This window comes from Scyliorhinus torazame, chromosome 7 (assembly GCF_047496885.1).
Source record: "Scyliorhinus torazame isolate Kashiwa2021f chromosome 7, sScyTor2.1, whole genome shotgun sequence".
Lineage (NCBI taxonomy): Eukaryota > Metazoa > Chordata > Chondrichthyes > Carcharhiniformes > Scyliorhinidae > Scyliorhinus > Scyliorhinus torazame.
Window position 1 is genome coordinate 62,772,616 of NC_092713.1, and position 23,498 is coordinate 62,796,113.

Here is a 23,498-nt window from a genome sequence, read left to right on the forward strand (position 1 = left end):
ATCCCAGGTTACTGAGGGAAGCGAGGGACAAAATTGCTGGGGCCTTAACAGATTTTTTGCAGCATCCTTGAGCACGGGTGAGGTCCCGGAGGACTGGAGAATTGCTAATGTTGTCCCTTTGTTTAAGAAGGGTAGTAGGGATAATCCAGAGAATTATAGACCTGTGAGCTTGACGTCAGTGGGAGGCAAACTGTTGGAGAAGATACTGAGGGATAGGATCTATTCACAATTGGAAGAAAATAGACTTATCAGTGATAGGCAACATGGTTTTGTGCAAGGAAGGTCATGTCTTACAAACCTAATAGAATTCTTTGAGGAAGTGACAAAGTTAATTGATGAGGGAAGGGCTGTAGATGTCATATACATGGACTTCAGTAAGGCGTTTGATAAGGTTTCCCATGGCAGGTTGATGGAAAAAGTGAAGTCGCATGGGGTTCAGGGTGTACTAGCTAGATGGATAAAGATCTGGCTGGGCAACAGGAGACAGAGAGTAGTGGTGGAAGGGAGTGTCTCAAAATGGAGAAGAGTGACTAGTGGTGTTCCACAGGAATCCGTGCTCAGACCACTGTTGTTTGTGATATACATAAATGATCTGGACGAAGGTATAGGTGGTCTGATTAGCAACTTTGCAAATGATACTAAGATTGGTGGAGTTGTAGATAGCGAGGGGGACTGTCAGAGAATACAGCAAACTATAGATAGATTGGAGAGTTGGGCAGAGAAATGGCAGATGGAGTTCAATCCAGGCAAATGCATGGTGATGCATTTTGGAAGATCCAATTCAAGAGCGGACTATACGGTCAATGGAAGAGTCCTGGGGAAAACTGATGTGCAGAGAGATCTGGGAGTTCAGGTCCATTGTACCCTGAAGGTGGCAAAGCAGGTCGATAGAGTGGTCAAGAAAGCATACAGCATGCTTGCCTTCATCGGACGGGGTATTGAGTACAAGAGTCAGCACGTCATGTTACAGTTGTATAGGACTTTGGTTAGGCCACATTTGGAATACTGCGTGCAGTTCTGGTCACCACATTACCAGAAGGATGTGGATGCTTTAGAGAGGGTGCAGAGGAGGTTCACCAGGATGTTGCCTGGTATGGAGGGTGCTAGCTATGAAGAAAGGTTGAGTAGATTAGGATTGGTTTTGTTGGAAAGACGGAGATTGAGGGGGGACCTGATTGAGGTCTACTAAATTATGAGAGGTATGGACAGGGTGGATAGCAACAAGCTTTTTCCAAGAGTGGGGGAGTCAATTACAAGGGGTCATGCTTTCAAGGTGAGAGGGTGAAAGTTTGAGGGAGATGTGCGTGGAAAGTTTTTTACGCAGAGGGTGGTGGGTGCCTGGAACGCTTTGCCAGCGGAGGTGGTAGAGGCGGGCACGATAGCATCATTTAAGATGCATCTAGACAGATATATGAACGGGCGGGGAACAGAGGGAAGTAGATCCTTGGAAAATAGGCAACAGGTTTAGATAAAGGATCTGGATCGGCGCAGGCTGGGAGGGCCGAAGGGCCTGTTCCTGTGCTGTAATTTTCTTTGTTCTTTCTATTCAAGCTTTCGAATAGTGGTAAGCAGTTGACAGCTTGTACAAACCATCTGCAGCTTTGATCCATTCATATCCCTTCACGCTTCTGTGGCCTAAGTGGTGAAACCCTATTGCTTGTAAACATGACTACATCAAAGAGATATAAGTGCATTCGAAGTACTAACTGCATTCCAATCACTTAAGCATGTCATTTCACTGCACTTACCTCTCTTTCATGTGGTCAATGTTTACAAACATTGGTGTCCTCCTGCATCAGTCACTGACTGCGAACAGGTCACTGAAAGTGTCCCTGGGGGGACACCTCTATGACCTGTGGCACTAAGTTCACAGTGGGCTGTTAGTGGTGTGTGCAGCTGCATGGCTGCTTTGCCGGTTGCGGCAATGATGTTTCCTACCCGTCCACCCCGACCCCACAGCCCACCTCCTGGCCACCCCCACTACTTGCCCGGCCCTGGCAGAAGCCCCCTGGCCATCGGCACAAATGTCAACAAATTATGGCGATGTTGGACACCTTCCGTACGTCCTCTCTCTCCCTCAGCAGCCGCCATGCCGCTTTCACGATTTTTAAAAGCACAAGTGAACCACGCTGTCGAGAACTCAGCCCATCAGAGGCGGAGAATGGTGGAGGCCCCGGCGAATACTGGGTCGGACCCGCGAACGATATGCAAACGGTATTTACTGTACGTGCGCTCCGGAACACATTGACACCACTGTCGAGGTGCTGGAGCATTGCGATTTGCCATCAAATCTGTGCCTGCTGCGATTTCGGCGTTGGGACCGATTCTCCGCCCAATCACTTTTCCTGATTTTGGCATTGGCTAACGGAGAATTCCGTCCCAGGTCTTTCAGATGAGGTGCTGTCTGCCACTGGAATAGATGCAAAAGTTCACACAATATTATTGAGAGAAAAGCAGCGGAGTTCTCAGCCAACGTAGATCTCTCCAACAAAACTGATAACCTCAATGACCCCATTGCTGTGTTTGGGACTTTGGGAGGGATTCTCCGACCTCCCGCCGGGTCGGGGAATCGGCGGGTGGCGGCGTGAATCCTGCCCCCGCCGGCTGCCGAATTCTCCGGCGCTGGAGAATTGGCAGGGGCGGGCATCGTGCCGCACCGGTCGGCGCCCCACCCCCAGTCTATTCTCTGGCCCGCAATGGGCCGAAGTCCCACCCGTTCTATGCAGGTCCCGCCGGCGTAAATTGGAGCTGTTCCCTTACCTGCGGGACCTGGCGGCGCGGGCAGGCTCCGGAGTCCTCAAGAGAGAGTGTGGGCCGATCTGGCCCCGGGAGGTGTCCCCACGGTGGCCTGGCCCGCCGATCGGGGCCCGCCGATCCGCGGGTGGGCCTGTGCCGTGGGGCACTCTATTCCTACGCGCCAGCCGTGTAAGCCTTGCGATGGCCGGCGCAAAGGTGAACCCCCCCCCCCCCCCGCTCATGCGCGGGGATGACGTCAGCAGCTGCTGACGCTCCCGGACATGCGCAGACCTGCGCCGGCCGGCGTGGACCCTTTGGGGCGGCCCGACGCCGGAGTGGTTCCCGCCACTCCACTACGCCGTTTCTGCCCGCCACGCCAATTCCCAGAGAATCCTGCCCTTTGTTGTACATAAAGGGCGGGATTCTCCAACCCTCCGCCAGGCCGGAGAATTGGCGGGGGGCAGCGTGAATCCCGCCCCGCCGCCGGCTGCCGGATTCTCTGTCGCCGGTTTTTTGGCAGGGGCAGGAATCACGTTGCGCCGGTCGGGGGCCGTTGGCAGTGGCCGCCCCCCCCAGCGATTCTCCGCCCCGCGATGGGCTGAGTGGCCACCTGCTTTCATCCGGTCCCGCCAGCGTAAATCAAACCAGGTCCGTACCGGCAGGACATGGCTCTGCAGGCGGCCTGCGGAGTCCTCGGGGGGATCTGGCCCCAGGGGGTCCCCCATTGTGTCCTGGCCCACGATCGGGGCCCACTGATCCGCGGGCGGGACTGTGCCGTGGGGACACTCTTTCCCTCCGCACCGGCCGCTGTCAACCTCCGCCATGGCTGGCGCGGAGAAGAACCCCCCTGCGCATGCGCTGGGATGATGTCAGCACACGCTGACGCTCCCACACATGCGCCAACTCGTGCCGGCCGGTGGAGGTCCTTCGGCATCGGTTGGCGTGGCGCCAGCCCCGCCGGCGCCGGCCCAACCCCTGAAGGTATGGAGGATTCCCCACCTTCCGGCGGCCTGACGCCGGAGTGGTTCACGCCACTCCTCGGCGCGGTACGGCCCACCCCGCCAGGTAGGGGAGAATCCCGCCCACATTCTCTGCTGTGTTTCACACATACTTAGTTGGCTGTAAAGTGCTTTTGGACATTCTACACTTGTGAAAGGCATCATAAAAATGTAAGTTCCCTCTTTATTAAACACTCTTGTAAAGCCTGACTGTTGTAGTAAGTATGGGGTAAAATATGGCTGGTTTCAAAGTCTTTTCTGCATGAAAGCAAGACAAATTAAAGTCTATTATTTATTCTTAATATTGAGCTTACTTCAGAAAATGTTTTTTGCTGGAAGACTGTTTTACCTTAATTTATATAACCTTACCATTTCATATGTAAACGTGTGACAAGTAAAATAGTAGGCTATTTTAATATAATAGCCTACAGCCTTGCACTGAAGGATATTGCACAGTTGGATGTCAAATACAAAAGACACATATCTTGTGATTTTGAAAGAGTCCATAATTCATGTGGTACATGCTCACTGCTGAGTTATAGCAGCTTTAAACGCAAGTAAACCATAACTTGTATCTAATATCCTGCAATCCTATCAAATGATTCTTAACTTTTTTCATTAAAGTTCATAAGGTGAAGACTGTAAGTCCTACAGAAAGGAATTTTATACTCCATAAAGAATATTTTCCCCACTGCATAACCGTGTAATGCCTGGATTACACACACCATGTGCTCATACTGGCACGCAAACCCATTACATTAAATTGTCATCAAGGGAATAACATTCAACACAAGCTTTTATTCATGAATCACAAATATTAATTTAACAGGAAGTAGTAGTGTGTGCATTTGACAACAAAATCTCTAGTGCACTTTTAACTGAACTGAAATGATTAATAACATAGCAACAGCATAACATTTTTATCATCAATTAAAAAACTTAATTTTGGTTATAAAAATATAAAGATCTAAAAAAACAAAGTGAATCATTTAAAATTGTCACTGCAGTAGTCATACAGACCAGGGAGTAACATTAATTTTAAACAAAGATTGAAGAGAGCAATTTATTGATCGACCGGTTAAATAAATGTTCTCTTTTGCAACAGTGGGGTAAATTCTTTGCCGCTCACCTACGCTTTCCACGGCTCCGAGTCCCACCAACCCAACAAAATCCATCTCCAGATTATCAGGGAGGCAAAGGCCAATACATCGGACTGTCTCCCCCTGGACACCCGGGTCTTCCGACACACCAAATATCACCTCCTCAGGAATCGAAACCCCAACACCCAGCACCTCAAACGTAATAATGATAATAATACAATAAGAATCTTTATTGTCACAAGTCGGCTTACATTAACACTGCAATGAAGTTATTGTGAAAGTCCCTAGTCGCCACATTCCGGTGCCAGTTTGGGTACATTGAGGGACAATTCAGAATGTCCAAATTATCTAACAGCATGTCTTTCGGGACTTGTGGGAGGAAACCAGAGCACCCGGAGGTAACCCACGCAGACACAGGGAGAACGTGCAGACTCTGCACAGACAGTGACCCAAGTCGGGAATCGAACCTGGGACCCTGGTGCTGTGAAGCAATAGTGCTAGCCACTATGCTACCGTGCCGCTCTCATCACATTCAAGAACCCCTGCCAGAACCTCCTCAGCCTTGGATATGCCCAGAACATGTGTACGTGATTCGCAGCCCCCCGCCCCGCCCTCCCCGCCACGCATTGCTCACTCCTATACTCCACCCCACGAAGAACCTTTTCATCCTCGCCAGCTCATGAAGCCCTTAGCACCACTTTAAACTGGATTAGGCTTAACCTCACACATAACGAGGATGCGTTCACGTCCTGCAAGGCGTCTATCCACATCCCGGCCCCCACCTCCCCTCCCAGCTCCTCTCATTTGCGCTTACTATCCTCCATCAGGGTGCTCACCCTCTTGTCATGGAAGTGTCCCTTTAAGAAAGGATCTTGTCTTATCAGATTGCTTCAGTCATGTCATTTTGTGGGTGGAGCTGAGCTGTGGCAGTGAGGTTTGTTTTACTTTTGCTTTCATTTTGACTATTGTGGACTACAGACAGAGAAGATAAGTGTTTTGGCCTGCCTCTCTCTATTTACGTTTACATATCTGTTCCAGTAAAAACCCATTGATTATAACTACCTGCTTGGTAACTTAAAATATATAGTTTGCTTTCTGGAAGGGTTTACCCCTGCTGCTGTGATGGGATCCGAATCTCAGGAAAAGCCAGTCTTATTCAAGTGAGAATCCAGAGTTCTGGACCACACCCTTGAAAAGGGGTTTTTGGTTTATGGGATTTTGTTTTTGAATTGAAACAGTTAAGGGGGTATTCAATAAGTGGTATACATAGATTACACTAGTTGTGGGGTATCTTTATGTTTGTAATTGATAAAAATATATTGCTGTGTGTTTATATATATGTTCACTAAGTTCTTAGAATAAAGCTTGTTTTGATTAAAGTATCTAGGGAGTCTGTTGAATCACACCTGAAGGGAAGGCTTTTGTGCTCATCCTAGCCAAATTCAACATAAAGATTGTAGGTCAGGTGGACTTCATAATAAATATACTTTGGAGTTTCTAAACCCTGGCCCATGACACTCTCCATCAGTTCCTTATAAATATCCAACACTTACCCCTCCCCGATGTAATCCTCCGATAACAGCTTGGCTTGCAAAACTGGAGGCGGCAGCCCCGGGAAGGACCGTACGTCTTTCCTCTCTGGAACCTGCAGGTTCCTAAAATTATTCCCGTTGCGCAACTCATACAATTCCTCTAACTCCGAAAATTTGCCCCCTATAAACAACTCCCTGAAGTGCTCATTCCTCACCTGCTGCCACCCCCGGAATCTCACGTCCAGCCCCGCCGGCACGAACCTATGGTTGTCGCAGATCGGCGGCCACAATGACGTACCCTCCAACCCCAAGTGCTGCCGACACTGCCCTCACACCTTTAAAGCCGACACTACCGCTGGCTAACAGAATACCTGGCCGGCAAGAATGGCAAAGGCACCAACAACAAGCTCTCAATCACGTTCCCCTGGGGGCAGCACGTGGCGCAGTGGTTAGCACTGGGACTGCGGCACTGAGGATAAGGGTTAGGATCGGAGCCCTGGGTCACTGTCCATGTGGAGTTTGCACATTCTCCCCATGTCTGCGTGGGTTTCACCCTCACAACCAAAGATGTGCAGGTTAGGTGGATTGGCCACGCTAAATTGCCCCTTAATTGGAAAAAAAATAATTGGGTACTCTAAATTTATTTTTTAAAAACGTTCCCTATATGATGCCGCCTTCACCAGTCCCCAAACCGACGTCTTCTCCACAGCCCATTTCCTCACCATCGCAATATTTGCCGCCCAATATTAATTAATCAAATTTGGCAATGCCAGCACCGTGTAATTTCAAGAAGGAATTAGATATAGCTCTTGGGGTTAAAGGGTTATGAGGGGAAGGTGGGATCAGGGTATTGAACTTGATGATCAGCCATGATCATAATGAATGGCGCAGCAGATTAGAAGGGCCGAAAGGCCTCCTCTTGCTTCTTTGTCTATGTTTCTCTCCATACTCATACACTGCCCTTCTGCAACTAATCCACCACCTTCCCTGTAGATACTAACCCAAACTCAATCTGGAGCCTCTGCCTCTCCTTCAGTAACTCCACCTCCAGCACCACCAAGTACTTCATGTCCACCTTTAAAATCTCATCAACCAGCCTTGCCCTCTCCTCCCACTCCGCCCTCGCCCCCTGTGCCCGAATCAAAATAAACTCCCCTCTAATTACAGCCATCGTGGCAGCTGTGACCTCCACCGTGTCGTTTAACTCCACATAGCCCTGAATGGCAGCCTCACCCACTCACACACCCTCATCCACCAACAACCCCACATCCAACCTCCACTGCGGGCGTTGGGCTTCCCCCTGAACTACCAGCAAATCCACAGGCGGCACATGGTTGGAAACCATAATCACCAAATACTCTGAGCCGGCCACCCCCGCCAGCAGCTCCTTATCCGTCACAAAAAAAATCAATCCGGGAATACACCCAATGCACATGGGAGAAGCATGAAAACTCCTTCACCTACGGCCTCCCAAACCTCCATGGGTCCGCTCCCCCCCCCCCCCCCCCCCCCCCCCCCACCACCACCCGTGCGCTACATGAATCCCCACAGTTCTCGCGCCCCTGCCGACACCCTCAATGACTTTGAACTCGGCCAGTCCAGACCAGGATCCAGGACCGTACTGTAGTCACCCCCATAATCAGCCACCCGTGTCCAGTCTGGAATCTTCCCTAACACCCGCCTCATAAAATCCATGTCATCATAATTCGAGGCATAAATGACCACCACATAACTACACTCCGGATCAGCTAAAATGCTCCCCACCTCAAAAGCCCACCCACTTGTTAACGAACACCTCCACACCCCTTGCCTTCATAACCAGCCCCGAGTGGCACACCTGCCTCACACATCCCTTCCTCAGCCTCATATGATTTCCCCCAGCTTCAGATGTGTCTCCTGTAAAAATTCCATGTCCACCTTCAGACCCCTCAAATGCGTGAACACATTTAACCGGCCTGTTCAGCCCACTCACATTCCACGTAACCAGACTGGTTAGTGTGCTCCCTTCTGCCACCAATCAGCCATATCTCTTTTTGAGCCAAGCCCCATCCCATGTCACGCACCCCTCCAGGCCCACCCTCAGATGTCTGTTGCCATCTCCGTCTTCCTAACTGCGCCACACCAACCACACCCACGTCAGCAACCCTCCCCCTCCCCTCACCCCCTCCACCCTCACACAAAAAACCCGCTCCATCCCCCCCATGCCTTCCTCCTGACAACCCCCACTGCCCTCCCATTATCTACCCCGCCTAGCTGGCATTGTAGTCCCCACCCAAGGACTCTGACTTCCCCTCAGAAGTCAGAGGCCTCCAGTCGACCCCTCAACCCCCAATTCTCTCAATCAGCAACAAAAAAAAAGGCACATTCAACATCACCGCCCCCTTCAAAACCCACCCCAAACTACCCATCTTACAAGGAACACAAAGCTCCTCTCCAAAATTCAGTGTCCTCATACTACTCCCAGTCCCTAGTCCCTCCTAAAGTCCATTGCCTCCTCTGGCAAGTCAAAATAAAACTCCTGTTTCTGATGTGTCGCCCACAAGCGGGCAGGGTACAAAACCTCAAGCTTCACCCCCTTCTTAAAGAGGGCAGCCTTTATCCAGTTGAACCCGTCCCTCCTCTTCGTACCCAGGTCTTGGTAGACCCACAGCTCACTCCCTTCCGAGCTGTACCTCTTGGTCTGCCTCGCCCATTTCAAGACCCTTTCTTTGTCCAAGAATCGATGCAGCGGCACCACCATCACCCTTGACAGGTTTCCCACCTACGGCCTCCTCCTCAACGCCCTGTGCGTCCGATCCATCTCGAGGGGCCGGTCGAAGGCTCCCTCCCGCATCAACCTCTCTAGCATCCTTGTCATATACTTGGTGGCCTCCACTCCCTCAGGCATTCCGATAATCCTCTCCAGGTACTCCAGGTCCTCTAATTTCTCTCTCAGCCACTTCTGGCTCTCCAAGACCAACCCTAACTCTGTCTCCAGCGAAGCCATCCACTCCTCATGCTCCCCCACTGCCTCCTCCCACCTTCTGAATTGCCAGGCCCTGAACCTCCAGACTTTGCCCTACTCTCTTAACTGCAGCTGAGCAGCTCCACAATCTTAGCCAGGTCTTCCGAAGTCTCCTTCCTCTGCTGCTGGAGTTTTCCAGTCAAAAACTCTACCAGCTGCTCCGGACAGGCAGCGCTGCCCACTTTCCTACTGCCATCTTAACCTGTGGCACACCACGAAAACTGTCTTTCTCGTGACACTTCTCATCCTCTGATCCATACACTGACCTCACCAGAGGAGTATTACCTTCCCTGCGCCCTCACATACCTTTTGGACTCAAAAGAACCCCCCAAACTGGTGGGGAAGGACCAACGAAATCCACCTTGAGATGGAGCCACCAAATGTGCGACCACTCACTCCATGGCCACCTCCGGAAGTCAGCCCATTGCAACATCTAATTGTTTCTTAAACGTACTGTGGTGGCTCGAGCCCGACATTGGAGGCTTCCAGTGTAAACAAGGGATTTACTGATGAAAGGCAAAGGCAGATAAGTAACAGGCACAGAACCTTAATATAACGGGTCTAATCACTTTGGCTCTGGCGTCCACACTGACCGGGTCCTGGTTCTGAAGAACTTGGCTGTCAAATCTGGATTGACATAGATTTTGGCTTTGATACCTTTGCTCCGATCCAGTTATTTATGAAAATTTCTAACCAATTGAGCCTAGTCTTCTATAACCAATTGCTTTCCATCAGACTGGGTCTGTTCCCTTCCAGCAAACCAAGGGCAGAATGGCCTTGTGCTCTTTGTACGCCACAGGTGTGTTGGTGGTTCCAAGGATTTTCAAGTTTTCCCCAGTGTACGTGACAAACTTGACTTTAGTACTGTTCAAACTTAAAGGCTGAGTTCCTGCACGGATATATTGGAAAGTCTGCTCTCCCACAACGATCACTGAAGCACTGGTATTGACTTCCATTAAGACAATTTCAATCAGAGCCGTCTTATTCATTTGGACTGCATTCAACTGATACATTGCATGCTCTTCTTCAGAGCTTTTCCTCATTATGTTCATTGGCACTGTGGATTGCTGCTGCTGTTGATTTTTTTGCAGTGGCTCTTTGTCTAGTGTGGCAACATGCTTGATGTGCCCCCTGTGATTGCAGCGGAAACACAATCTCCTGAACATGACAGGTCTCATGGGGATGGTTTGCCAACAACAGCAGAAGTGCACCGCTGATTTGGGTCGACGCACTTCCCGGTCCTTTGACTCCGGTCCGGTCCCGATGACCATGTCTGGTTCTGTGCTGTGCCTGATGATCTTGCCACATAACTCGCAGCCATACTGCCCCATACTTGGTTGACGTCTCCTTGAGTCACGCTTTGTAGCCTCGTGGTGCCTTCTCAGATCAATCCGTCGCCTGAGCTATCTCGATCGCTTTGGATATTGAGGTTTTGGATCCCACAAGCCAACCAATCGCGCAACATGTCACTACGCTCAGTACCAAACTCGTAGTGCTCAGTGGGGCTGACAAAACCTAGCTATAGAACAAACACTTACGGTCTCTCACTGCAGAGTTACATTTATTTATTTTTTAATTTAATTTTTTTAAATTTAGCATACCCAAATCATTTTTTTTCCAATTAAGGGGCAATTTAGCATGGCCAATCCACCTAACCTGCACATCTTTGGGTTGTGGGGGCGAAACCCACGCAAACACGGAGAGAATGTGCAAACTCCACACGGACAGTGACCCAAAGCCGGGATCGCACCTGGGACCTCGGCGCCGTGAGGCAGCAGGGCTAACTCACTGCGTCACCATGCTGCCCCAGAGTTAAATTTATAACGTTGGATGATAATCGAGGGCCTTCGGTTGAAATGTTCTTTGACCAATTTCACTATCTGGTCAAAGGTCTTTGAGTCGGGAACCTCCAGGTGTGGTGATATCATGGTTGTGTTGTAATTCATCGACTGACCACGAGGAGCCTCATTAGTATATAAGTGAATGTTAAAGTCAGCTGACATTACACTGGCTGGAGGAAGTTGATGAGAGAGTTTGCTTTGCATGACTTTACTGTTTTTCATCTGTTGTCTTGTATATAGTTTACCCACAGTTAAAGTTAATAAATCATTTCTAACTTTAACTACAAGTGTTCTTGTAATAAATCAGGCCATCTGGTGAGAACATTACACCATGGACATTACACCAGGGGAGCGGTGATGGGGTTGCTCATGAAGTCCAGCCCGTGACTTTCTGGTTGTGGTACATCTCAGAATTGGCAAGTGATGCCCATATAATTTTTTTTAAATTCCCAATCAAGGGGCAATTTAGCATGGCCAATCCACCTACCCTGCACATCTTTGGATTGTGGGAGACCCCGCAGACACAGGGAGAATGTGCAAACTCCACGCAGACAGTGACCTGGGACCAGAATCAAACCCAGGTCCTCAGCGCCGTGGGGAGCAGTGCTAACCACTTACTCTTGGTGCCCATAAAATGATGCCCATGCAGTCAATAGCATTCTGCATCATAGAGTCTTGTGCCTGCATCACTCAGGCAAAAGAAAATGAAATGTATAGATCCCTTTGTTAAGAAAGGAATATAGGAAATAGAAGCTGGACTAGCCCCTCAAGCCTGCTCCACCATTCAATTAGATAATGGCTGATCTTCTATCACAACACCATTTTCCTGCTCCATCCCCATATCCCTTCATGTCTTTAATGTCTAGAAATCCATCAATCTCAGTCTTGAACAAATTCAGTGACTGAGTCTCCACAGCCCTCTGGTGTAGAGAATTCCAAAGATTTTCCACTCTCTGAGTGAAGAAATTCCTCCTTGGTAACACAGTGGTTAGCACTGTTGCTTCACAGTGCCAGGGTCCCAGGTTCGATTCCCGCTTTGCGTCAATGTCTGTGCGGAGTCTGCATGTTCTCCCCGTGTCTGCGTGGGTCTCCTCCGGGTGCTCCGGTTTCCTCCCACAAGTCCCGAAAGACATGCCATTAGGTAATTTGGACATTCTGAATTCTTCCTCTGTGTACCCAAACAGGCGCTGGAATGTGCTGACTAGGGGCTTTTCACAGTAACTTCACTGCAGTGTTAATGTAAGCCTACTTGAAAATGAAATGAAATGAATGAAAATCGCTTATTGTCACGAGTAGGCTTCAATGAAGTTACTGTGAAAAGCCCCTAGTCGCCACATTCCGGTGCCTGTTCGGGGCGCCAACTGGTGACAACAATAAAGATTATTATTATCATCTCAGTCCTAAATGGCCGATCTCTTATTCTGAAATTGTGTCCCCTGGATTTAGATCCCCCAACTAGATGAAACATCCTTCCTGCATCTACCTTGGCGAGCCCTGTAGGACTGTTATATGTTTTAGTTAGATTGTCTATCATTCTTCTAAGTTCTAGCAAATACAGGCCCATTCTCCTCAATCTCTCTTCTATGAATATCATGCCATCCCAGGAATCAGTCTGATTAGCGGTCGTTGCACTCCCTCTATGGCATATATATGTCCTTCCTAATTGTTTGCTGCACCTGAATACTAGCTTTCAATGATTCATGAAGAAGGAAACCCAGGTCCCTTTGGACAGCAACACTTCCAATCTCTCACCATTTAAAAATAAATCACAGCGTTTCTGTCTTTCCAACACAAGTGGATAATTTCACAATTTTCTATATTATATCCCATCTGCCATTCATTTAGACTGTCTAAATCCCCTTGCAGCTTCTTTGCATCCTCCTCACAATTTACATTCCTACCTGTTTTTTGTGTCTCAGCCAACTTGGAAATATTACATTTGGACCCAACATCCAAATCATCAATAAAGATTGTGACTAGCTGGGGTCCAAGCACTGATCCTTGCGATCCCCACTAGTCATGGTCTGCTGACCTGTTAATGATGCATTTATTCCTACTCTCTGTTTTCTGATCATTAACCCCACCAAGGGTCAAAGGGCGTTTGGCTGAGCAGCCGAATCTCCCACAGCATGACAGGGCTGGAAAGTCCCAGCCAATGTATTTATTTATTTTCTGTACCATTTCCTTGTATAGAAAATAAAGTCCCCTTTGATTACTCTTTTATCCATGTTACCTGCACCTTTTATTTATACCATGCCGTACATTACACTAATGTTTGCAGTCCCTTGCTGTTTCTTCGCTCCACCCAAACTGATTCTGCATCTTGATCTCCTGATCTAAGATCCTCTCTCAATAACATACTGATCTCATTCTTTTCTAAATGTTGAATACCCTTGAACATTCAGCTCCCAACCTTGGTCATCATGGCAACTGGATCATTCCCGTTTACTTCTATTTCTGCCATCAATTTATTTACCTTGTGAATGTTGCGTGTATTCAGGTAAAGTGCCATTATTTTTGTCCTTTTAACCTTTTTCTGTATTTTAACCTTATATGCTGCTGGCCTTTGCTTCCACTATCTTCCAATTTTGCTTACTACTTTTCTCCTGACCAGTATCAGCATTTTTCTTTCTCCCAGTTGAATTCACTCTCTCTTTTCTATCTGCGTGCCAAACTAGATGAAACCATCCCAATTAGCACTAGCGAATCTCCTGGCAAGAATATTGGTCCTACCCCTGCTGAACTGTAATCTGCCTGTCTGTACAGGTCCCACCTGCCCCAGAACCAGTCCCAGTGTATGCATAAATACCGATTAGCACTCCTTTTGAAAATTGTGAACCTGGCGGTAGGGCTTCTGTGGGAGCCGAGGAGGTGAGTAGCCATCTTTGCTACAGGCAAAGAGCCCGGGGGCACTGGACCTGCCACATCAGTGTTCGGTGGGGAACCTTGTCTAGGGGTGGGGGACCCTCCACAGGGGTGGGCTACCATGGGAGGGTGGGGAGGAGGCACTGGGGGGGGGGGGGGCAACCGTGCGCGGCACCCCCATGCCAACCCCTGGATCATGTGTACCCTTCCTGGAGCAACCCTTGTCTCTGCCCGGCAGCCCCACCAACCACCCAGAATCCCCACGGACTGCTGAGGCCTCTGGCCGTGCAGCTGAAGGTTATTGCTAATAGGGAATTGTCAGTCGAGCACTTCACACAACCCAAGTGGATCCCAGTGGGTGAGCAGGCCAAATAGCATGTGGGAGTCATTTCCTAGCACCCCAATCACACCTTGACGCCTGGACACTGTGCCTGAACACTGCGGGAGGCAACACCACACATGCAGCAGCCAACATCTGAACACCCAGGAGATGGGACACAGTTCCAGGGACATGTCCACGGCTGGAGGATGGGTGTGTGCCAAGCGGACGGGGAGCTGCCTGGGGAGATGGGCCAAGGGTTCAGAGGTCAGCCCGCATTGCTGAAGAAAGTGCACAATTGCGATTTACAATTCCCCACCCTCCTGATGATGCTGCCCCCATCACAAGCCCCCTCACTCCTACCGACCCTCCCCCCCCCCCCCCCCCCCCCCCAATGCCCTCTGTGATCCTCAATGTGCTTGGCACTCATAGCTCTACCACTTTGTCTAGGTGTGTCCCCAGGATTCACATCTGAGGTGGAGGCAGCCAGTTGCTTACCATGTCCCGTGGCTTTTGATGCCCTTGGCGGGTGTCCTCTGGGGGCTCTGAGGCCGGAGGGCCCTGGCTCACTTGTCGGCGACACATGCATGGCTTCATCAGAGGTGTGGATCTCTGGGGAGCTGGTGGCCACTGTCGCCACTCCATGGGACTGGTCCAGGTTGTCACCAGCACCTCCTCCTCCCGCTCAGTGCCCACAAGGCCCTGGGCTTCACCCCGGAAGTGCAGCTGGTTCGAGCCCCGACTGCCCTGCATCATCTGGCTCTGCCAGTCCTGGCGGTTCCCCATGGCCCGCACCATTGTGTCGAAGCCCTCGGCGATGCTCTTCAGTGACTGCGTCCTAGAATCATAGCATTTACAGTGCAGAAGAAGGCCATTCGGCCCATCGAGTCACTACCAGCCCTTGGAAAGAGCACCCTACCTAATCCCACATCTCCACCCTATCCCAGTAATCCCACCTAGCACCCAGAGAAAACCCACGCAGACACGTGGAGAACATGCAGACTCCGCACAGACAGTGACCCAAGCCGGGAATCGAACCTGGGACCCTGGCGCTGTGAAGCAACTGTGTTAACCACTGTGCTACCGTGCTGCCCTGCAGTGCCTCAGCCTTGTCCCGCAGAACTACATCAAGGTCAACCTGATACTGGGTGACATCCCCCAGCAAGGTGGACATTCTCCTAGAACCTCAGCCAAGACCGTCACCAACTGTGCGACGTCTTGGACATCTTCACTCATGGTGCCACATTGTGCATCAGGCTCTCCACTGCGGTCACCTCCCTAGCAGTGCTGGCCTCGGTGCCACGCATTGCCGGCGACATCTCCTGTGCCTTTAGCCTCTGGGACTCCTCCAAGCAGCAAAGGATCTGCTGGAGGGACGCTAACATCTCTCTCTGAATGTCCTGGCCACACCGGGATGCCCTCTTCCAGAGCCTCAGCATCAGGATGGGACCCAGCTGGGTCCTGGAATCTAGCAGACCTCAGACTGCTGTCTAACCTGGGGGTTCCTGCCTCCACCTGATGTACATCAGCAGCAGCGTGGTGCTGACCAGATTGTGCCCCAGAAGCCTGTCCATTAACATTTCCCACTAAAGTGCCTGTATCTGCGCTGGTGGAGGGTGGGGTTAACAGCTGTCATGTGGGTAGTACGGTGGCATCCTCAGAGCTCTCCTCTGAGGTGGTCTCCTGGGAGACTGGAGAGGGAGATACTCAAGATGGGCTGGCTCCGTCAGCTGGAGGACCTGCAGGAGAATCGACATGTGGTCAGTGGGAGGGATGGGTCAGTCAGTAAGGCAATAACAACTCACATTTGACAGGTCCTTCAGGTGGAGCCCGGTGGTTCCTCACCTCTGTGTCGTCCACCAGCATCCACGCTGGTGACCGCCCTGTCCTCGGCCACACCGGTCACCTCCAGGGCACGGTCCTCAAAGGTAGTGAGGATCCTGATGTCAGGCACACTATCACCAGTCTGGACCCTCTCCCGGCGATTGTGGGAGAGCTTTTCCTGAGGAGACACAGAGAGGGCGTCGTTAGCCACACACGTGGTTCACAGTGGTGGGAAGAGGGTTGTGAAGGGGGTTATCATAGAATCATAGAATTTACAGTGCAGAAGGAGGCTACTCAGCCCATCAAGTCTGCACCGGCTCTTGGAAAGAGCACCCTACCCAAGGTCCACACCTCCCCTATCCCCGTAACACACCTAACCAAAGAGCAATTTAGCATGGCCAATTCACCTAACCTGCACATCTTTGGACTGTGGGAGGAAACCGGAGCACTCGGCGGAAACCAACACAGACACGGGGAAGACGTGCGACAGACAGTGACCCAAGCCGGGAATCGAACCTGGGACCCTGGAGCTGTGAAGCAACTGTACTAACCACTGTGCTACCATGCCACTGTGCTGCCTTTGAAGGGAGAGTGTGTGGATAGCCTTGTGGGGGCAGAAAGAGGGCCAGACTCGGGGGTGGGGGGTGGGGTATTGGTATCTACTTACTCTTGCTGCCCAATGTAGGTCATTGACTTTTTTCCGGCACTTGAGGCCAGTCCTCCTGTTCATAATCCCGGCGCTTACAGCCACATGCACCTCCTCCCAGGTGGCACTGGCTGCCCTATGACTGACCCTTCTGAACCGTCAGGAGAACAGACATCCCTCCTGGCCTCCACAGGGTCTTGCAGCCTCCCCAGGTCAGCGTCCCCTAATCTTGGGGCTGGTCTGCTGGGTGCGATTATTGCGAGCTGGCTGGGGTTGGCTGAGCAAGTGCAGCTTAAGTGCTGCTCGAGCTTGTTAGCGGGGGGCTGGCAAGCGCGGTGCCTGTGAATCAGCTGAATCACTCATTTATTCCAAGTCCTGCATAGTTAGTAATAAACAAAGCTTATTCCTACCGTGTTTCACGACTTATTTATAAAATAGGGAGTGAAATAGAAATGCGTTCAACAGGATACATACAGATGATGACTCACATGAACTTATGAAGGTGGTTTGTGTGACTTCCCTCCCCTGTGATTGATTCAAGATATGAGACCTTATTTGATGCATTGAGTTTGCCAGTTATCTGGTCCACATATCATGTGGAAAGGAAATATATCTTTTAAGGTAAGTTTAATCTCGCCGGTCCAGACCAAGTTACCTTCTGCTTCGCATCAGTTTTTGTGATAGGTAATTTGGAGTTGTTTGTTCTACATGATTTCAGGTTGTGACTAAGTCATGATGAATCATATTCCATTTACCCTCTGTTTGTAGCCTATCAAAACATCACTAATCTGATTTGTTGGCTAGAATACAAATTGTTTAAAAAGAGGTCTTCACCTCTGAACTATTAAACTGCTGAAATTTTGCGTAGGCACTTATTTTTGTACCAATAACCCAGTGGCATCATGGAAGAAAAGCTCCAATACGATCACATCATAAAATCCCTACAGTGCCGAAGGAAGCCATTCGGCCCATCAAGTCTGCACCGGCCCTTGGAACGAGCAGTCTACTTAAGCTTAAGCACACGCCTCCACCCTATCCCCGTAACCCAGTAACCCCACCTAACCTTTTGGACACTAAGGGCAATTTAGCATGGCCAATCCACCTAACCTGCACATCTTTGGACTGTGGGAGGAAACCGAAGCATCCAGAGGAAACCCATACTGACACAGGGAGAAAGTGCAAACTCCACACAGACAGTCACCCGAGGCTGGAATTAAACCAGGTTGCTGGAGCTGTGAGGCAGCAGTGCTAACCACTGTGCCACTGTACCATCGACTGCCACCATGTTTGGTTATTGTGCAGATAATCTAAATTTACCACAATTTAAGCCAAACTCGCAAATTTATTCATTTGCACGCAACAATTCTTCTTTCTAGTTATCTGAAGTTTTATATTTTCTACAATAGTCAAACTTCCACAGCCCAGAAATTACCTGTATTAATTTTTTGATGGGATGTAATGCAGAATACCATTACACAACCATATCCATTTTAGAATGGTGAACGTGTTGTTAGTTTTTAGTTGAAAGAAATTATTACAACTAAATTGCAATACAAAGCACAAAACATCAGTAGTTGCTAAAAACTCATTTCCCTAGCCCTGGCCCTGAAATCCCGGGAGGGATTCTCTCAGTCCGGGACCGGGCCAGAGAATTCCCGCGACCGGCGCGAATCGCACCACGCCGCCCCGATGCCGGCCTGCGATTCTCCGCAGAGCGCGGCGCCAGTCGGGGTCCGCTCTACGCGGCCGGCCCACCGATTCTCGGCCCAGGATGGGCCGAGCGGCCGTCATAAAAATGCCAACAAACGCCAACGTCGTCCACACCTGCTCTCAGCCGGCGGGAACTCCATGTGGAAGGGTCGGGGGGGGCGGCCTGTGGGGGGGAGGGAGGGGAGTGGGTACGACCCCGGTGGGGGGGGCCTCCGATGTGGCCTGGCCCGCGATTGTGGCCCACCGATTGGCGGGCCGGCTTCTCTGGCTGGGGGCGACGGCTTCAACACTTAGCCTCAGGATCACCGAATCCCGCCACCCATTGCTGTCTTGTTGCTCCCTCATTTACCAAATGCCTCCTTCAAGTTCATTTCATCCATGAGACCCATCATCGAGATCCTTCGTTCCCACCAGCTCCTAACCGCTCACTGGCTCCCACTCTGGTGACATTGTAAAAGCTTCCCTCTCCACCCTTTCAAAATTGATGTAATCAATCTTTCTGTCTCTCTCCCCCTCTCTCTCGCTCAAGAGTCCACCTTTGACCTCTCTTCTGCCTCTAGAAATGATGGCACTGCACTCTCCCTTTCCTCTTTACCCTGTCCTTGAAGGTATTGCTGCATCCTTGATCTACACTCATCGCTCCTGCAATTACCTGTCTGTATCTCCCAAATCAGCTCGATTTCATGGACCAAATGTAGAAGTCCATTTTCCAAGGACGAAAAGAGGCAATCAAGATCCTTTGCATTGTATCTCCATTCCCGATTCTGGTTCCGGGTTGCCCTTAAAGGGATGGCCACTGCACCTATGCAACACTCTGAAATTTCCAGGCTTCCTCTCCAGCATTTAACAGTGCCTTCAACTGCAATAGGTTAGCACAGAGGGGCTGTATAAATAATTATACTTGGAAAGCTCTCCAGTGAGTTGTTTAATTATTTTCTGGGCTGTCAAAACAGGCTACAATTAAGTGGAATATATTCCACAACTGAAGGAAACGATTAACCAATTTTTATTAGAATAACTATTGCAATTTCCCTCAACTGCTGTAAACAGCATTCCAAGACATAACAAGTAATGTCTTACAATACAGAATTCCTATTTCTTTAACCCACAACTACAAAAGGTCAATAGTTAATGTGCCATCATTCATCCACTATTTCTGCAATTGCAACTTAATGTGGAGTGTGATAAATAAGATTTCTGAGTTACTGGTACAAATTACCAAGTGGATATGTAGTGTGGCTATAACAGAGACCTGACTCAAAGAAGGTCAGGCCTGGTGTTAAATATTGCTGGATTCTCCATGCCTCCATCAGCAGTGAATCGGGACTGGTCCCCTCTGGCGCTAGGTGCCATTCCATGGCACTTGGAAAAACATTTTCTGGGGAGATTGGGTCCCACACCTGTGAGATCGGAGCACCATTTTTCAAGCGTCTCCGACTGAACGGGATTCCTGGGGCGAAATTCTCCCCCAACGGCGCGCTGTCCGCCGACTGGCGCAAAACACGGCGCCAATCAGACGGGCATCGCGCCGGCCCAAAGGTGCGGAATGCTCCGCATCTTTGGCGGCCTAGCCCCAACATTGAGGGGCTAGGCCGACGCCGGAGGGATTTCCGCCCCGCCAGCTGGCGGAAATGGCGTTTGTTGCCCCGCTAGCTGGCGCGGAAATGCGGCACATGCGCGGGAGCGTCAGCGGCCGCTGACAGTTTCCCGGCGCATGCGCGGGAGCGTCAGCGGTCGCTGTCAGTTTCCCGCGCATGCGCAGTGGGGAGAGTCTCTTCCGCCTCCGCCATGGTGGAGGCCGTAGCGGAGGCGGAAGGGAAAGAGTGCCCCCACGGCACAGGCCCGCCCGCGGATCGGTGGGCCCCGATCGCGGGCCAGGCCACCGTGGGGGCACCCCCCGGGGTCAGATCGCCCCGCGCCCCCCCCAGGACCCCGGAGCCCACCCACGCCGCCTGGTCCCGCCGGTAAATACCAGGTTTGATTTACGCCGGCGGGACAGGCAATTTCTGGGCGGGACTTCGGCCCATCCGGGCCGGAGAATCCAGCGGGGGGTCCCGCCAACTGGCGCGGCCCAATTCCCGCCCCCGCCCAATCTCCGGTACCGGAGACTTCGGCGGGGGCGGGGGCGGCATTCACGGCGGCCTACGGCCATTCTCCGACCCGGCGGGGGGTCGGAGAATGACGACCCTGATCTTAGTCGTGGGGAAGGGAGAATCCCGGCCCAAGGTGTTCGGGAAAGATAAGAAAAGAAGGAATCGGGGAAAGGTAGCAATACTGATTGAGGCAAACATTGCAGTGCTGGTGTGGGAAAATGTCCCAGAAGACACAAGAACATAATCTATTTGGCTAGAGCTAGGGACCAAAAAGATGCAATTCCATTGCTCAGTCCAGAAGGAGTGGGGCCAATTCGGGACCAAAAAAGGAGATTAATATATGGAGGCAGGAGGCATGGTTGCAGCAGTACTTACATCTACTTGTGCCAAGGAACGAGATACTGTCAAGGTCATGGTGAAAGAGAATATAATTCAGACACTTGAAAGGGTTTAAAAGTAATAAGGAGGAGGTATTGTATAGGCTGTCAGTACTTCAAGTTAATGAGGCACTGTGACCAGCTGAGATTCATCCAAGGTTACTGAGGGAAGTGGGAGTGGAAATTGCAGAGGCAGCAGCTCATTGGTAGTGCCAAGGGAGTGAAGAATTGCAAATGTTACACCCTTGTTCAAAAAAGTGTGTAAAGACAAGACCATAAACTACAGACAGTCAGTTTAATTTTGGTGATGGAGAAGCTTCTGGAATTGATTATTTGGGACAAAGTTAATAGTCACTTCACATGGAACATACCCCCCATTGTATAATGTGGCACTATTACTGTGCTAAATGGGATAGACTTCGAACAGATCTAGCAATTGAGAACTGGGCATCCATGAGGGGCTGTGAGCCATCAGCAACTGCAGAATTGTATCACAATATGTAACCTCATAGCCCCCACTCTACCATAAAACCACAAGACATAGGAGCAGAATCAAGCCACTCGGCCCATCGAGTCTACTCCGCCATTCAATCATGGCTGATGTTTTTCTCATCCCCATTCTCCTGCCTTTTCCCCATAATCCCTGATCCCCTTATTAATCAAGAACTTATCTATCTCTGTCTTAGATTTGGCCGCCACAGGCTTCTGCGGCAAAGAGTTCCACAGATTCACCACCCTCTGGCTGAAGAAATTCCTCTTCATCTCTATTTTAAAGGATCGTCCCTTTGGTCTGAGATTGTGTCCTCTGGTTCTAGTTTTTCTTATAAGTGGAAACATCCCCTCCACGTGCACTCTATTCAGGCCTCCAAAGCAGGGAATCAATGAAGAGTGTAGAAGAACATGCCAGGAGCAGCACCAGGCATACCTAAAAATGAGTTGTCAACCTGTTGAAGCTACAACACAGAACCACTTGTGTGCCATACAGCATAAGCAGCAAGTGGTAGACAGAGCTAAGCGATTCCACAACCAACAGATTAGATTTAAGCTCCATCCTCAATAATTGGGAGCCCAGTACATCAGTGCAAAAGATAAGGCTGAAGCGTTTACAACAATCTTCAGCCAGAAGTGCCAGGTGAATGATCCCCTTCCTGGCCTACTTCAGAATCCACAGCATCAAATCTATCAATCTTCAGCCAATTCATTTCATTCCTTGTGATATCAAAAAATGGCTGAAGGCAACGGATATTGAAAAGGAAATGGGCCCTGACAATATTCTGGCATTAGACTTGTGCTCAGAACTTGCCATGTCCCTAGCCAAGCTGTTCCAGTATAGCGACAACATTGGCATCTACCAGGTAATATGGAAAATTGCCCAGGTATGTGTTGTAACCAAGAAACAGGAGGGGGTCAGCAACAGCGCTATCACATGGCACTTACTCAGGAATAACCTTCTCCCTGATGCTCAGTTTCAGTTCCGCCAGGGGAACTCAGCTCCTGACCTCATTAAAGCCATCAGACAAGAGACAAAAGAGTTGAACTCCAGAGGTGAAGTGAGAGTGGCTGTCCTGGACACCAAAACTGCAATTGACCGAGTATGGCTTCAAGGAACCCTCGCAAACTGGAACCAATGGGAATCCAGGGGGAACTCTCTGCTGGTTGGAGTCATACCTGGCATAAAGGAAGATGGTTGTGGTTGTTGAAAGTCAATCATCTCAGTTCCAGCACATCACTGCAGGAGTTCCACAGGGACCTGGGACCAACCATCTTCAGCTGCTTCATAAATGACATTCTTTCCATCATAAAGTCAGAAGTGAGGATGTTCGCTGATGTTTGCACCATGTTCAGCACCATTTTTGACTCCTCAGATAATGAAGCAACCCATGTCCAAATGCAGCAAGACCTGGACAATATCCAGGCTAGGGCTGACAAGTGGTAAGTAACATTTGCATCACACAAATGCCAGGCAATGACCATCTCCAACAACAGATAATCTAACCATCGCCTCTTGATATTCAATGGCATTACCATCGCTGAATCCCCACAATTAAAGGGGTTGGTTTAGCACAGTGGGCTAAACAGCTGGCTTGGAGTGCAGAACAATTCCTGTACTGGCCTCCCCGAACAGGTGTCGGAATGTGGCGATCCGGGCATTTCACATTAACTTCATTGAAGCCTACTTGTGGCAATAAGCGATTATTATTATCAACATCCAGGACAAATCAGCCACTTGATTGACACCTCTTCCCCAAACATTCAATCCCTCCACCACTGGCGAACAGTGGCAGCTGTGTGTATCATCTACAAGATGCACTGCAGTAATTCACCAAGGTTCCTTAGGCAGCACATTCTAAACCCACAACCACTACCATCTAGAAGGACAAGAATAGCAGGCACATGGGAACCCCACCACCTGGAGTTTCTATCCAAGCCACACACCAATGTAACTTGGAAAT

General features: G+C 50.1%; 1 protein-coding gene across 3 annotated transcripts in view; it reads right to left on the reverse strand.

Moving 5' to 3' along the window:
* LOC140426262 (zinc finger MYM-type protein 1-like) overlaps positions 1-23,498 on the reverse strand; it is a 99,822-nt gene that overhangs the window by 72,010 nt on the left and 4,314 nt on the right. For all 3 annotated transcript variants that reach the window (XM_072510802.1, XM_072510801.1, XM_072510799.1), the window contains exon 2: positions 16,201-16,397. The gene's annotated coding sequence lies outside the window, so the exon portion shown is untranslated. The remainder of the gene's footprint in view (positions 1-16,200; positions 16,398-23,498) is intronic.